At 40.3% G+C, this 18,360-nt stretch overlaps 1 protein-coding gene across 2 annotated transcripts in view; it reads right to left on the bottom strand.

The window, feature by feature from the left end:
- LOC137281446 (potassium voltage-gated channel protein egl-36-like) overlaps window positions 1-18,360 on the bottom strand; it is a 53,118-nt gene that overhangs the window by 21,640 nt on the left and 13,118 nt on the right. The window lies entirely within an intron of this gene.

Here is an 18,360-nt window from a genome sequence, read left to right as displayed (position 1 = left end):
ACTAACACTTTAGGTTCTCTATTTATTTCATTAAAACGCATTTATTGCATGAAAATATTAATGACCGGCTTGGACAACGAGGAAGGTCATTTATAATATCACTGTTGATTGAAAAACGTTGGGGACAACACAGACCCTTGGTATATACCACTACGAACATAAAGTTCGTCAATGAAATGACCGTTTACAGAGTTAATAAAAACTCCTAACGAGTTAGGTTATTGGTGTTCCCTGCCACAATGACGAGTGTTTCCGTTACGTCAATGTCTAAAACACAGGTCTGGGTAGCCTCGCCTACGAATCGCTTCCATTTGTTGATCATGAAGTACAATGTGTAAATGTGTTCCTCGTTTTCAAAGAAGTTTTTTGAGATAGGCTAGGGCTAGTGGAACGCTCTGCGTCCATATACTTCGAACCTTTGTTATGGGTACATTTGGGTATTGAACGTCTCTTGAGTAAATGTCTGTTTTTCGTATAGCATAGACATTACATTTTGTTAATCATGATAATTACAGGTAAAAGATTTAATACCCATAGCTATGATAACAAATCGCCGGCGTCGATGTGTGTCCTTTCAGTGCAGTCGTTTGTTATATCGCTGATGTGCTTCGATGTGTCCCTTGAGTGTCCCATACATAAATCATGTAGTACATTACCTTGAATTCAGTTGCCACGGTGAACGACCTCTCAAGATCAGCGCTTTCACTTCTGTTCCGTTCGCTCATGCAGTACCAGGATGTTGCCTTCTAGTCGATATGAATTGCGTTTGAAGTCATGGAAAAACGCAGATCACAGATATAACTATGGTTAGAATTATTATGGTCCAACGGCAACCTCATTGTCAACTGTCACGACTGGGTCCTTAACACTGTTTGATAGTGGAACAGTGGTTTCGTCAAAGTGAAACGACTTGATATTGGTATGTTCCCGGCGAGGTGTAGAGGACATTCCGTCTTGGCCTCGTTGAGCTTTGAACAGCTTGTTGGTGAACATCCATGACTTGCAGAATGTCTGTCAGATGGATTTAGTTTGGAGCTGTTATATGCATCCAACTGGCTCCAGACTTGAAGATGATCAATGGGAGTCCCTAGATCTTTTGTGTATAGGATGAAAAGGACCGGTGCCAGTACCGATTCCTGGGGAACACCATATTGCAGATGAACTTTGTCAGAAGAGCTACCATATATGAAAACAGCCTGATGGCGTTCTGTCAAGTAAGATGTGAATCAATCCAGCACTAATCCTTCAATACCAAAGTCACTATCGTTACCTATAAGCTCACAAGATAGAGATTCACTTTACAACTCAGCGTTTGATATAATTACAGAGTGCTTTGAATGTTAACACGTTTCTAACTTTGTTATCTGAAAATTCTTTTTTGATTCAGATCAATAAAACATGCATTGCATCTTTATAGAAACATTAAATTAGAATTCTCAGATAAAACGGAAGTCATAGCTAATATAATCAATGTTTCAAAATGTACATTTCCTTTAAAATGTTTATATTTAGCCCATTTCTCTTTATCAGAAGGAGAGTGTTGGAATAATGAACGATATTGATAGTTTGATTGATCCACACATTCTGTGTTACAATAAATGACATTTCTGTGCACACCCAAACATGTTTATAGAGCATTGCTTGTAAACTAGTGGGCAAAAGACAGGGAACACCCATATTAATGATGGATAAAAACAAACGCAAACCATACGATGTGCCTTTAAGTTATACTACATTTAAAGAAGCCAGCATGTGGGACAATATCCAAAAATGTCTGTGAGAAAGTCATCACAGATGAAGAACAGGTGTCATGTAATTGACAGATGGGTAGGGATAGCACATTTCACATGTACAACAAGAGTCAATCATGGAATGTCTCCGTCATATCAAGTCTCTGGCCAAACAGTAAAGAGTGTACCACCTCTAGCAAACAATCCACCATACTCGCCGTCTCATCGATGTCATCAGCTGACGAATGATGTCTTTCGGAATCCTATTCCACATTTCCTGAGGGCGTCTGTAAGTTTTTGTCGGTGCGCTGGGGGTCGTGGTTGTCTTCTCACCTGGGGATTCAGGTGATCCCACATGTGCTCTATGAGAACTACGTACGATTAGCGTGCTGGCCATGCGAGAAATTGGATATTCTTGGCGTTCGAGAAGTTCTGGACAATTCACGCTGTGTGGGGACTGGCGTTATCGTACAAGTGTTCCCTGCTGTTGCCGGGGAAGAAATGGTTTGCCACGGGTTGACATGTACATCTCTGCATGTCCGAGCGTTCCGGTTTCCACGTATCATGACCAGTCGTGTTCGTTGATTCCCACAAATGCCAGTCTGGGACCCTTGTAACATGGCTGTTGTTGGCGCCCATCTGCCTCATACCTATGGTCCTCTTTTTCTTTCTCTTGCCTTGTAAGCCGTGGTCTTCTGTCAGCTGAGATGTATGGCCTTTGTATACCAGTTTTCGACAAGCATTTTGCAAAACCTCCAAGATGCACGTTTTAAGCATTTTTTTGCAAGTCCACATGCTTCTACACAGTCAAAATGCAGCATCTGGGCGCATGTTTAGTCAGTGTGACATTTAATTTGTAATCTTGTATGGTATTACCATAACTTATAACTTGACTACCAATCCGGTTCTCACTGACATCTGAAATCACATCGTAAGAAATGTTACATGAGACCTAAAGGGGTTTGTTGCAAGAATTTTACTCTCTCTTGGTTTTATAATCACTGAGAATTGTGCGGGCATGCTTCAGGTTAATGCTGGCAGATTAGTGGAAATAGCAAATAATGTCGGTTGTCTTGCGCAATGCCGAAATAACATGATTAGATACAATGTACTACTCATAATGGTTTAGTGGCTTTTTGGGGAGCTTTCTGGATATGTAGAGTTCTGGAAAGAATCAACGTTGAAACGTCATGTAATCATAAAACACCCACAGATTAGTCATAAATGGGATGTGTTCTAATTTATCGGGCTTTGTTTGTAATTGTACATCGTTGTGTCTCAAAATTACAACTTTGCAATAGGTACACACCAGTTTGCTCTTTAAGATTTTCGTAAACGGTATTTTTGATCTGTAGCTGTCTTCTCTATACATACGCATATCGCAAGAAACTTCGTTAAGTGATCCCTTTTGCAATGAACTAGAACGTGTAACTCAAAGGATAAGTGTTCATACTTTACTGATTTCGGTATATTGTTTTACTGTGATTTGTAAACACGTTCATTGGTTTAGATATTCGGACTGTGGATTCTGTAAATGCTCTCTTTTCTTCTGAATCTGTAATCTGTATTATACAATGGAATATAAACTGAACACCAAAACAAAAAAAATGAAATTCCATAAAAGTAAACTTTCATGTTTATGCATGTCTTCTATTTAAAAACTTGACCAAAAACTTGCGGGATCGGCTGGTCAGGCTCGCTGGCGTGGTTGAAACATGTCATCGTACCCCATGTCGATGCTCATAATGTTGGTCACCATATCGTCTGGTCGGTCCAAACTCGATTTTTTCCAGACAGCATCCATATAGCTGGAATATGGCGTGCGGCATTAAACGAGAAACATTTCGTAACCATTTATGGTTTGTTTCATTATCAACCACCAAGCATGATCAATACTCTTTTTCTTCGTCTTTGCCGACAAAGGTTACCGAACCAATTCTAACTCTGAAATGTATGATTGAATGCAATGAATTTGTGCATGATTGAATGACGAAAAGATCATATTGTTATGCAGGAATCCTTAATTATTCAAAGGAATTGGTTGCCATGCCTCTTCATACCACTCGTACTTGGGCATTATGAACATCGATATCTAATCGCTGTTCTCTTTTTCTGTTTTGAATGTTTTTATCATGTATCCTCCTATTTATTGCACATTATGGGTTTATGTGGTCTTAACGATACTGATGGAAACGGCAACGCAGCATTATTAACTTGTTCTTTCCTAACTTGATGGTATCCGTGAAGACGGAGGTTAGAATTGATCTTCAGTAACGCACGCGACTAACGGGACCGGGTGATCATCGTATCCCAGGTGCACAGTTATATAATAAACAGAGAAAGTAACAAACTGACAAGTCATCATATCCCAACTGCGTAGATCGATGTTTATGCTGTTGATCACTTGATTGGAGCAGAATTGGTTATATACAGACCACCGTCATATAGCTGGAATTTTACTGGACCCTGAACAAACATCCGAAAATTGTGAAATTCTACAATTCGTATCAGAGTCAATTTGACAGCGAAATAACATGAAAGAAATAGGGAGTCACCAGAATCACAGAAACAGTTGCTATTCAAAATTAGAAGTAACCTCAAAACTAGAAGATCCTCTTGTGAAACTAGTGCTTTCAGTTCAAATATGAACTGTTCACATTGCTTGACGAATGTTTCCCTTTGGGTTGACGGTATTTCAACGTCAATAAGTACAGTAACTGATTTTGGTATAGCGGTGCTTTGAATAATATTCCAGTTATGACATGGGATAAATGAATGTAGTTTTAGCAACAGGTTTCACGTTACATGCGGGTGGAATTTGTAAATATCACAGTCTAACCGGCCCCGTTCCTCTGTTTTATACCTGCCAAGGACCACATGTGATAACTCCGCTTGACAAATGCTGAGAGCAGCGATAAACAAGAAGAAGAAGAAGTGATCACCAGCATTAGACGGCTATCTCTTATTATGCTGCAGACTGCCGCCATATAACCGCCGGATTATTGCTGAGGCTCACTCACTCTTATTATGCTGAACTGGCTAGCTGTTCTCGAAACGTTCGTAGCCCTGCAAAGTTCTTAAGCCCATTCTTAACACATTGGCTACGATCAAAGTTAAGAATTCTTAGGGCTACGGACGTTTCGAGAATAAAGGCCGAGGTAGAGTTGAACTAGCAGATCCCAAGTGTATATATATGCATTTAGGGCAACGTTTATATCCGTTTATGTTATTCACAATATAACGTGTATTTGCTTCTGATGCGGAAGATCATATATGTTTTACCACCTTAGTGAGTGAATTTTACTATTGCATTGTGTTAGAAATCTGAACTGCCATTCCTTGTAACCTTGTTTCAGATTTATTCAGTGATTTATGCATCAAAGGGAACTCTTAAACATTTTGTCACGACAAATTATCAACCGTAAAAGTAATTACATGTATTAGAAATTTCAAACGTTTCTTGATCAGTGGTACATGATGCTGATATTATTTGTCAGCTATTTATTCCCACGGCGGGAAGCACTGCATTAGTCTGCCAATGGCGATTTGTTGTCCCGCTCCTCGTGCAGAACCTGGCCAAGTTCCGATAGTCGGTGACCTATGCCTTAACGCACAAGTGTCCTTGCCATATCCCAGATATTTTATAGACAAATTCTTTAAATGGGGCCAACGCTTTCTGAAACTCGAAAACATGGACGCGAACACCTTACAAACGGGGCCGCAAATGGCGTTTTCCTTCCTTCGGCAAAATGGAGAGGAGTTTGCTAGTCACAGTGCAATCTCAATGATGAAAATAAGTAAATCTCCACATCAGTTTTAATACACTTGGCAGGTATAATTATTCGTCCTCTCTTAAAAATGTCCAAACCATGTCCAGACTCCTGTAGGGCTGCTGTGGTTTCAGTTTTTATAGACATTAGCGTTCTTGCATATATGTTTGTGTAAACACTTTTTTTCTAAAATTTTATATTAACATCTATGTTTCATGATCACGTACTTCTCCAGAAGATCATGCTTGTGATATTAAGGTATTAATGCCTATATAGGTAGGCATCATGTGTAAATCACTCCCACTAAAAGTCACGAGTCCATTTAATGTTGTTTTTTCATTTTTAATCCGAAGGTCTGCCAAAAGAAGACAAAGAAATCGGTAGTGATAATTAATAAAAAAAAAACCCCAAAATACATCAACATTCTTTATGACAGTTACCTCGGACAAAAACTTATCACAAAACGATTTGTTCATAGTACATCGGTGGTTATCATCAGTGACGTCACATGGATCTAGTTGCCATGGTAGTAGAAGCGACAAAAGCATTTCCATAATCAAATGATCTGAAAATACGACCCAGCATTGTCATATGATCATTGTAATTGTGTGATTGTAGTGAAACGTTTCTTCTCGTTGCTATACGTAACTTGTTTTGTATCAGCAAATTTTGACCCGCTGTTCACCCTTGTACTGTAATACAACCCCAGAGCACAAAAATCGTTTTGTTTCTGGTCATTGTTTTCTATATTTTAGGACAATAAGTAAAATTTCATTGCATTTCCACGTATCTTCGATCGAAACTCCAAGTGACAACACGGTACAACATCGATTTACAAAGAATGCAATTCCCTTTTGATAACAAAGTTAAGGTCTTGTAAGGTGAATCCGTGTGCCAAATACTATACGTCCACAAAGAGGAGCTTCCATTTGTTGATTAGCTTGCATTATATAATTAGCTTCACACAAAGTCAGAGGCTATAAAGAAAAATCACACAACTCGGTTTCACGAATTTACGGGTTGTTCAGCTTGACCTGAGATACTCTTCACATGCATGACTCGGGAGGAAAAATGGCACAAATGACAAGTCGAGTTAACGTCATTAAATAGGGGAGCAGAGAATGTTATTATTGTTGCGTTCGTGCGAAAGATGCATACATGAATTTGTTACAGACCTTGCCCCGGAAAACAACTCGTCTAAAAAACGATCATTTCGTGTTTTAATTGAATTGTTTCTTTACAACATTAAGTCAGTTACTCTACTACTTTCACTCAGATACACTGCTGCTGCTCGCCGCCTGAAATCCCGAATAGGAAACATTAAACCATCTGTAATTAATTGGTCAAAGAAAGTCAGGACATTCCTGACGATTTCTCGACAGTGAGATGTCAAACGGCGACCTTGTCGTGGCTGTTCCGACATCTTGACAAAGGCGCACCCGTTCAAAATTATAGACCCAACCAGTTGTTACACGCAATGCATAAGTATACACTTGATCAGGTCATCCCGAACAACCTGTGTATCCCCAACGAGAATTAAGTCGGTATGGTTGAGTTGCAATGTGAGAAAGATTGTGTTGGCAGCACAAATGAATTTTCGATCTTCTCAGGAACTAGAAAAAATGTCCATGCAGTCAATTGGAAACCTCCCAACCCTTGGGCAAATGCCAATATGTGTCTTCTCAAGCGACTACTTACAATAGCTGCACTCTTCATCTTTGCTAATCTATCGGGCATTACTATAAACGTGTATTCTTTCTTTATTCTACAGAAATAATCCATCAAAGACAAAGGCTAACTAGGCTGAAGAATGATACGCTATGAACCACAACCAAATATTTTGAAAAGCCAAGAAATCACAATCACAAGTTGCGTTTCTGTTGTTGTTCAGTATGTGACGACCGATCTACTGGGAACTTTGGTAACCCAGAATTGGGGCGGGAAATGCTCTCTTTATAACCAGCTGTCAAATAAGCAAAGAGGAAGAATATGTGTTAACCAGTATCTCAGTCTGGACCAAACAATGGCATGGCTTTGGGTACGGGCATGCTCAAAGCGAATACAACATAATGTCCATGATGTACCTGGTTAAGAAAAGCTCGAAGGCTAATCGTCACATCACTGATCCCACTGGGTACCCATTCACAACTGGCTTAACAGAGTACGATGAGGTCGCCAAGTCTGAATACCCTATGCGTCTAGTCGCCCGTGACGATGACCCTTGCTCGAGGGGATCTCCCTGAATGTTGATTCCAATTAAACAATAAACTTTGCCTCTCGAAATTACGCTAGGGAAATTTGTCCCTTCATTTGATACAAGACATACTCTTATCATTGCCCACTCATGTAAAACAAGGTCAGCTTAACCTTCCTTTGCCTACATACAAAGGGACTCGATCAGTGTGGTAATTATTTTATAGACTATTGCCAAGTGATCTTGATTTTATTTTTTCTTGTGAAAATCCTTTTTTCTAATCTTCAGATTCTTTCACGGCAACAAACAAATAAAGATCCCTGCTATGACTCGCTGAAAATTTGAACACACGGTGACTACTGTGTCAGCCTTTTCGATGGCTGACGGGGGCGGTGGGGTAACCTAGTGGTTAAAGCGTTCGTTTGTCACGCCGAAGACCCGGGTTCGATTCCCCACATGGGTACAATTCCCGGGATCGATTCCCCACATGGATAAATGTGAGGCCCATTTTCTGGTGTCCCCCGCCGTGATATTGCTGGAATATTGCTAAAAGCGGCGTAAAACCAAACTCACTCACTCACTCACTTCAATGGTTGACGATCCTGAGGGAAAAAGACACATTGCTCTACAACCGTGAAAAATTGATCTTCAACAACTCCTGCTTGACGAAAGATGCTACTAACGGGATCGAGTACTAAAGGTCGTTGATACGGTCATTTTCAGCCCAGCTGCGTTAATCGATGGTCATGATTTCAATCCCTGTATCGTCAAGCGACCCGACTAACAACAGATCGCCTAGTGTGACGTCAAACAGCGAACAACAGAACACATCATTTCCGTCGCGGAACAAATGTCTGACACAGAGTCGCTGAGATTTGCCCTACAGACACAATTTCATGAAATGTGTTTGTTGAACTCTAGTTTGTGTGGATTATCTATTTCCTTTACCATTGTTAATAGGACAAACCTTTTAATCACTTCCAGATTGTTTTGTGCAAGTATTGTTCTGCGTTTTATAACACAACGGATGCACTAAATATTCTATATCTTAAGACTTCCTGTCACGTGATCACGCTGCATTGTCCAATGGCGACCCAGTTATCGATCATCCCCATCAAACACGTCATTTCATGATTAACCAATCAAGTCAGTCCAAACTTGTGGCCACATTTCGGTTACAATCCGTGTGACGTTTACGACAATCTGGACTTTACGATAATCGTAGCATTAATCACGACACACACAAAAAACAACTCCGAAACAAGTACGCAAGGTAACATAATGGTTTAACACAAATTTGTAAACGGGACTTCAACTGTTCGAACAGAAATCCCGTTTCCACAAAGACAGTCTCTCATTTTTCACATCTATAAACTGATCAGCTGGATGCGTGTGTTGTCACAACAAACAAGATACACAGTGTTTTCTGAATTCCATTAGAAATTACCTTTACGATGTAAGCATATCATATAACACACAAAAACAGTGTGCATTAAGTACGCTTGTGGTACCGTTACTCATTAATTGACACGATGCGTGATATCCTCTGAGGAAACTTTTGAACCTGACAAGCCAGTGACCAACAACACGAGCATCAATCTGCGCAGTGGGGATCCAATGACATGTGTCAACCACGTAAGCGAGACCGACCACCCGATCACTTTAAGTTACATAAAACATATGTTCAGTTCCGCGTGAAACCGGAAATTCGCCATGCTGTTAACAAACTTGTCCATGATAACACTGTTTGACATTGAATGTTCCGTACAGAGAACCCGAAAAAATACAAAGCAAGCGAGTTAGAAGTTTAAAATGTCCAAATATTCCAGAAAGACTAGACTCGGTCCTACTGGCAGCTAGGCAAATCAGTTAGGTCAGTTTTCAGTAAGTTTAAAATATCGACACTCAACTAACAAACTGGTATATAGCTGGAATAGACAAACCAATAATGGAACATAATTTGAGATGAACAATAACGTTATGTAACTTTTATAGTCTATTTGATTTCATTTGAGACCGATGTATTGCTGGGACAGCCAGGTGTCCAAGTTGCACGTGTGAAATAGAAATTTCAGTACACACTCTTGTAGATCACCTGGAAGTTCTGCCAGCAAGTGCCCCTGGTTTCAGTATCATCGCATTTGTTAAAAACAGATGGTAGACTCCTGTACACTGTAAAAGCAGATATAACGAAGCGTAATGCACCAACGTAATCTGTCTTGGAGCACGATGCATGATATGTGAGCCCAAGACCATAGCAATGACAAACTTCGAAATGCAACCTTGACAAAACTGGCATTACAATGAATTCGTGAAATGACTTCATTAAACAGAACTCCCTTTGAAAGAAGGGTGCAGTTCTATATCATGATGTTGTTGTTTTTTTTTCATGAATTACTATAAAACAATACTTTCACAAGGTATATGTGAAAAGGTAAGCGTATCCTGCTCAACCAGTGGTACCCATCACAAACACATGCATAGGTAAGTCAGTTACAAAATGTCTCACCTGGAGAGACGGGGACTATAAAACTCAACTTACACTTAGGAAAACACGTAGAAGGGTTGCCGAGGCGATTACCTTTCTATACTATCGATAGCTTATGGTATTTTCAATACAAATCAAGTAAAATATGTAAGTAACGTATATGTCATGTTTCTTTCAGCGCTAAGGTTCATAAACCACCACTAGCCTCTATTCTAGTCCCATTTTACAAAGGTTATCTAACAGACCAAGCAGACACATTCCAGTCCCATCTGACAAGGGTTATCTAATAGAACAAGCATACACATTGTGCAAGTATGCAATCCTTTTAGTGGAGAATGTGTTCGAGAAAGATTGTTGCATGTGTTTCCATCAACAGGCATATTTGTACCTGATTACATTTTCGTGAGAGCAAACACACTAGCATATTCTTGACAACGTAAATAATCCTAGATACATAAACAGAATTGCAAGCTTTTCCAGTAGAGACAATTCAAAGTACTTCAAACATGGCAACGAGCTGTTACATATTCGAGTGGTGCTTGGTGGTGAATATCACTATATGCAAAACATATGTATTAGCGACAAACGTCTGCAAACAGTAAACGGGGTGAAGGAGAATGTTGACAAAGTCTACCAGTGTATATAGACCGCATGTATTGGTTTCCACAGGTATACTATAAATCCACGAACCTAGGCGCCAATGAAACTAGGCAGACGCGAATATTGACAAAGTATTTTTACCAAAAGAAAAGATCGATCTCCGTCCCACAACAGCTGTGAGTGCTACATCAAGGTGTTTGAAAACTGAGAACTGAGAAGCTACCAAGTGATTTGCCTTGATATCATTCAAACACAATACCTTACTTCAATGACCATCTAACATCATCACTGGTTGTGACTAGTAAAACATGACCATGATACAAAAGGATCGTACAATATGTTGCTTTTAACAGATAATTATTGGCAGAACTGAACAATGATGACGTTACGTGAATGGCTACGGCATAACATTTCACTATTTCAGTAGGAGAGTGACATTTTCTGTTCGTACTTCTTGGCATCCTTGATGCTGAATACGAGTTCTCGAACACCGGTGACCTTTCTCAGAGTGGCTTATGAATAATGGCTACCATATCGCCACGGAACTGACAGTATATGTGTGTGTGTGTGTTGTGCCAATCCTATCACCCTTGACATCTACTTCCACCTTTCAGACACAAATAGGCATTTTACATGACGGATAGTAGGTGATGGTTCAATAATACGCTACCGGGCTGCAATTGTGGAACTTGGCATCAATTGTGGTAACATGAAAACCAGATCACCGGTATTCTCACATATTGACATCCATTGCTTTCGAGGCAACCATTGTGCCAACTTGACAACCATTGTTGCAGCTTCACAATTATCGTGACTTGACAACCATTGTTGCAGCTTCACAGTTATCGTGACTTGACAACCGTTGTTGCAGCTTCACAGTTATCGTGACTTGACAACCGCTGTTGCAGCTTCGCAGTTATCGTGACTTGACAACCATTGTTGCAGCTTCACAGTTATCGTGACCTGACAACTACTGCTGCATCTTCACAGCTATTGCGGTAACTTGACAGGAGAAGCAAGTTTCGAAAAAATGAAATCTCCTAAATATTTATATCTCCTATTTAAGAACGTAACTAAGACAGAATTGCGTATCTTCTACTGTTCAGTGTCTACTGTTGTACGTTTATGTACACACACACACACACACACACAGAGAGAGAGAGAGAGAGAGAGAGAGAGAGATATCCCTACCGGCTATGTATACAGTGATATGGCAATAGCGTTAGGACTTTCTAATATGCTATTATACTATACTTCTTATACTATTTTCTGTTCAGGTGTTTGCCGATTATCATATCAATTTTAAAATTAAAGGATTAAACAGACTGTGCATTGCATGTTTGTTGATACGTATCTCTGTTTTCTTGCCAGAAGTGCAAAGGAGAGCATAACGTGCGCGTTAGTCACATATTATGCATCTCTACATCTCTCCAACTAAGCCAGCACACATTAGAAAGTATCTCAGAAAGCAGGTAGAGGATAGCGTTCCATAGATGAAAATCGCGATGGTAATGCAATGGAAAAGATTTGCCGCTTTTAGTAGGAAAACTTGAGTGGTTTGTACATAATTGATTATAGGTGTGCTGACACTTTTCCATTTGTTTTCTGAGTAAATCATGATACCTTGATCACAAATAGATATCTCTTTCGCAACAACGACCTTTCAAGAAGCCTGTTCGGTGTACCCATGGGACGTAACTCGTGGGCATCCGTGCCGCATGGATGGTCGGAAACGGCTGTTTCTTTACCTTCAACATCTTTACTTTGAAGGTGCATGCATGCGTTGATAGCATACACATGTACATATACATGTGAGTGACAGGTAATATTCCAGCAAGATCACGCGGGGCAGCCGCAATGAAAATGACTGAAAAGGACATTGGAGTTAATGTTTAGCATTTGCAGAGCGAAGTACTAGGTACCAAGCACCAAGCACCAGGCACCAAGCAACACGAAACAAGCATCAAGCACCAGACACCAAGCACCAACACGAACCAAGCACTAGGCACCAGACGCCAAACACCAAGCACCAGACACCAAGCAACACGAAACAAGCACCAATCACCAGACACCAAGCACCAATACGAACCAAGCACTAGGTACCAAGCAGCACGAAAGAAGCACCAAGCATCAAGCATCAGGCACCAAGCAACACGAAGGAAGCATCAAGCACCAGGCACCAAGCACCACGAAAAAAGCACCATGCACCAGGTAACATGAAACAAGACCAGGCATCAGGCACCATGCACTAGCCACACACATACGCACACACAACGCAGCAACACGTACACCGCAACGGGCATCACACACGCTATGCCGAGAGCCAAGCACCAGCCACCACACACAGAGAGACACCACCCACAAAGGGGCAAGAACCAGGCACAAAACATCATGCATAGTGCACCAAGTATCAAGAACCATGAACCTCACACCAACCCTGAAAGAACAAACCTGGCGTACAGCGTCTGTGTATATTATGTACATAAACACATTTCCACAGTGTGCATTCCACTATAAGACTTTCTGAGCAAAATACTTCGGTTTTTTACCTGATAAACTGTGAATAATTAATAAATGTTGAATTTCCAAATAAGAGCATGCAAGACGGTGAACACCTCTACATGGTCTAGGGTAAAATCGATTTATCATTTCCATTATAACAAATGGATGAGGATATATTTGGGTAGCTACTGAAAAACAGACTATAAAATATGCATATTGTTGCTACCTCCACGTGTAATTAAGTGCGTCTGGACAAGCCAGTGATTGATATTGTGAACAATGACTTTTTCCGTCGGGCACAATGACAAGCAGCGAGCTGGACTCTACCACAGTCATATTGTATCACTAGGATTGGGTGGTCAGGCTCGCTGACTTGATCGACATATGTCATTCCTGTGCTGATCGACCCCCATGCTGCCCAATACTGGATTGTCTAGTCCACATGCATTATTTAGGCAATGAAATACTGCCGTACCGACTTAACATAATGACTTGTGAGCCATTAATGTATAAAAATTTAATGTTGTCATAATGGGGGCCGATGTTGGCCTTTCGTATTAAACGACATGAAGGCACTGTTTTAAGTAATTTTTATTCGCGTCCCCCAACACTACCGTAGTGTGATGGAATGCTCAATAAACAATCAAACAATCAAAAACAATACTCATTCCTGATGCATGAAATCCGTGAGGATCGTGGTCACAACTTAACTTCAGCAAACCATGCTTAAACTAACTGGAGCGGGTGGTTAGGCTCGTTGACTTGATTGATATATGTCACTGTGTTTCGAATGCGTAGATCATGCCTATGATGTCAGACTCTAAATTGGTGTATGAAAGGCATATACATGGAAATTCTAAGATGCTTCGGTGAAAGATCAATGGCGCCGACAATACTTTGTCAGACGATAATATGCACTTTTTGCATTACGTCACAATGTGTTGACGTCAATGCGCCGTTCCAGTCTGCCCCCTCGTAATCGAACTTTTTCGCATTATGTCACAATGTAACCGACGTCACGATGGATGTCAGTTGCCATCGCCTCGTACAGGCTTCCACAGTAAACTGCTTCGTCGCATCCCGTTTCTTGGTTTGCAGTTGCACCACACAGCTAACATCACTGGTGGAAACATTACGTTTATGTTTTATATGTTCCTGTACAATTCAATGACTTTATGTTTTTGCAAGATTTTCTGGTTTTCTGACAAGACAAGACTGATTTGAATCGATTCGAAAATGGGATGTAGACTGGGTATTTTATTTGATGCTGACTTTAACGAAATGGTAGTGAAACTGAATTACCATATGGATTCTAATGAATTCTCTAAACACATAGACAATGAAATGAAGTTATGTTCAATAGAAACAATCGGTAGAAATGAAAATACACTCCTTAAATATATTTTATCAAACTTGTTTCAGATTTGTTTGGAAAGACAAGTGAGGTAAAATCAAATGAGGTGTGTTCTCTATGCCACCCCAATAGGGGGGATTTAGTGCCCCACCAATATCATTTATGCACATATCATGGATTAAGAGAATATATTCCAGTAACTGCAAATGGAAAACATTAGTTTCCTAACTACAGAATACTTTGGATAGCTGATCCTGAATATGTAGAAAAAACACATAAAACCGTATGTAAGAAACCCTTTTAGCAGAGATGAAATCTCTGCATTGGGATCATATTTACAAAAGCCATACATTAAACTTAAAATAAACACGTTAAACCAGTTTATTTGGTTTAATTGCATGTTTGACATAGGTAACGAGGCAATATTTATAAATTATTGGTACAATGTTGGTATACGCTTAGTATATGATCTAATGAATCATACCACTGGGGAATTCTATAGTCATAAAATACTGCAAGAAATATATCAAGTGAAAACAAATAGCATCAGATCAGTATTAGATCTTCCATAATTGCCTGGTCAAAGAGAAGACAAATATTTTCCCCAAAACACTACCATTTTCCCCAATACTACCGTTCAATACATCAATATATCAAAACTTAATCTAAATGTTAAAGGTTCTAAACCCTTTCTTTCCTCATTAAACCCACTTTACAATAAATGGTGTGTGCATAAAAAGGGGAAAGAGTCTTTGGAATACAGTATGACAATATGATGTTACAAAACGTATATATGATGACAGGGCGATATACAAAGAGTAGTAATTTGAAATGGTTACAGATGGAGATACCATACGATATTATGCCTACATTTTCTTTTATAAAATCGGTGTCAGTGATACGCATATTTGTACATTTTGTTCAAAAGAACTATAAACAATTTTTCATCTATACTGTTATTGTTGTCATGTTTAAAAGATTTGGGAGAGTTTGACCTGGTGGCTAGTGACTGTAACTGAACTTCAGTTACAGTGTGGCAACAATGATTTTACGCCAGACAACATCTTACTTTCATTTGCATTGAAACATAATAATGTTGTAAACGTCGAATGTCTTGTGAAGCAAGTAATATGTACACAGAAGATAAGAGAACACGTTCCAAATTTAAAGTGTGTAGTAAAGGAAATACTGAAATACCAAGAGTGTTTTCCTGTATTTCTGTATTCTGTGGTGACTCTGGGTCAGCTCATCAGTTAAACAGGGGTGACAAAACTTGTACAAACTGAAAAACCTGTCCCCCTGAACATTTACAGTGTGACTAGGATAAACACTAATTCTAGACTAGCAGATGGATCTTTGGATGTCCACTTGCAGCAAGACCCCGTAAAGATGCAGCTTGAATTTGGTGTGCGAGTAGCGATATGGAGTGGCCCAGTTTCTCTGGTTTCGTTGATGCATATCATAGTTGGCTCAGTTGTCAAGTTGGATGCTCATGGTGTCACTCACGGGATTGTCTGGTCCAGATTAATTTCAAAGAATATATCGGAGTTGTACAAACCTATCGCACATGTTCTACTTCCAAGAACAGAGATGACATATGTACACGTAATATATAAATAAAGGTTTGCGGACACATTGGAGTGTAAGACATTGCGCTTTCTAGTTAGGTCGAGCATGTGATCTTTATAAGTGGTCCAGTGGTCAGCAGCATGAGCATCGATCGGGGCAACTGGGAACCGATGACATGTGTCAACCAAGTCAGCGAGCCTGACCACCCGATCCCGTTAGTCGCCTCTTACGACAAGCATAGTCACCTTTGGAGGCAAGCATGGGTTACTAAAAGACTACTCTACCCCGGGACCTTCACGCTTCAGTAGGAATATGCTAAGCAGTGAATAGCGGCACAGTGAGTGAGTAAGTTTGGTTTTACGCCGCTTTTAGCAGTATTTCAGCGATATCACGGCGGGGGACACCAGAAAATGGACTTCACACATTGTACCCATGTGGAATAGCGGCACAGAAGGTAACACTAATTTGGGTAATGTTGATTTGGAATTGATGCCCAAATACCGATGCTCCACGCAAGAGCCGGCCATTGGGATTGGATGGACGGGTTCATTTGTCTGGTTGACTAGGTGCCACTGTACCCCGGTGGCGTGGTTCGTTGCTCACAACATCAATCACTGGGCAGCATGGACTCAGCTATTACAGGTCGCTACCATATAATTGGAATATGGTGGGTGCAGAATTTACCAAACAAACAGATAGGCAACACTTTCAATATATACTGAGGGAAACAAATAAGGAAGTGTTCATGGAAATTATCCTTTATTCCTTTTCATATTCTTCCCGATATTGAAAGCTGGAGATCAAAATTATGAAAATACCAAAGGAACACGTTCCTTTGTTTATCATGAACTCAAAGAAACTGACTGAGCTAACATGATTCTGTAAGCTACATCTTTGTACGCAGACTTTGTTAAGCAGGTTTTAGTCCCCAAGGAAATTCGTCTTTTCATGAAACTGATACCAGCCAACTTAAAATGTCTACACATGAATATAGATGGAAATACACACAGAAATATCATATCCGGGTAACGAAACCGCCAAGAGGAACTTTGCCTTCTCAGTAAATATTAATGTGAATATTGATATTACTCTGGGAACTGACTGAAAGCAGAGGGACCTGAAATGGAAACCGGTTGTATTAAACCTATTGCCACCTTAGTTTGATTGTCTGTTTGCAGTCTCAGTTTTGAGGTTTTTTATTTTTATTATTATTTTTTTTTATATTATCATTATTTTCATTTTATTTTGTGATCGTGCTTGTTACTTTGCACTCAGCAATATTCTAGGTATATGGTGGCGGACTGTACGTAATCAAGCCTGGAACAGACAATCCAATGATCAAGATATGAGCATCGATCTACACATGTGATGGCATGTGTCAATGAGTCTGACCACCCTCTTGCGGCATGCATGGTTCCTGAAGACCAATTCGAAACCAGATCTTCACGGATGGAGACAAGCCAGGGTTACTGAAGACCAATTCTAACCGCATCTTCACAGGTCTCAAGAGCCAAGTGACTGATGTCATGAACACAGATCGTAACCAATATCACAAATCAACCGAGTCACTGACCCTGACCACCCCTCGGTTGTCCCCCAATGCCATGTGTTGCTTATATAGGTATTTATATAGCGCTGTAGTCCATCCCATCTATGTGCATGCTTATGGCACATCGTATGTTCAGTCTGAACTCCTTGGGTATCATACAGCCTGTGTAGCCACTGGGCGCAACCGAGTTACTGTCACAGTGTGTTTTCCCTTCCTTACGAGGCATTCATTCACAACTGGGAGGACTCGGATACGCTGCACACAACTAGGCGTTCACACGTATTTATGTGTCCACCATCTAGTCATTTACCAACTTATTCGTGTGTTTTTTTACATGCACAAGGTTGTGTACTGTTCACTAGCGGTTGTGACAACACTCACTGAAGGAGACTGCACAAGAAGCTGAGTAAAGGATGACTAACGGGTGGGCTCGATGGCTGGATAACTAGCCTGGCTGGACAGCTCGCCCACCACATGCCCCTGGGACTAGATTTTCGAAGCTGTCGTAACGGTAAGATAGTCGTAAGTTAATGCTAATGTATGACACTTACGACTATCTTAGCGCTAAGAGAGCTTGTAAAATCTATACCCTGGGCCTAGATTT

Source organism: Haliotis asinina, chromosome 1, assembly GCF_037392515.1.
Source record: "Haliotis asinina isolate JCU_RB_2024 chromosome 1, JCU_Hal_asi_v2, whole genome shotgun sequence".
Taxonomy (NCBI): Eukaryota; Metazoa; Mollusca; class Gastropoda; order Lepetellida; family Haliotidae; genus Haliotis; species Haliotis asinina.
This window is presented reverse-complemented; position numbering and strand designations above follow the sequence as displayed.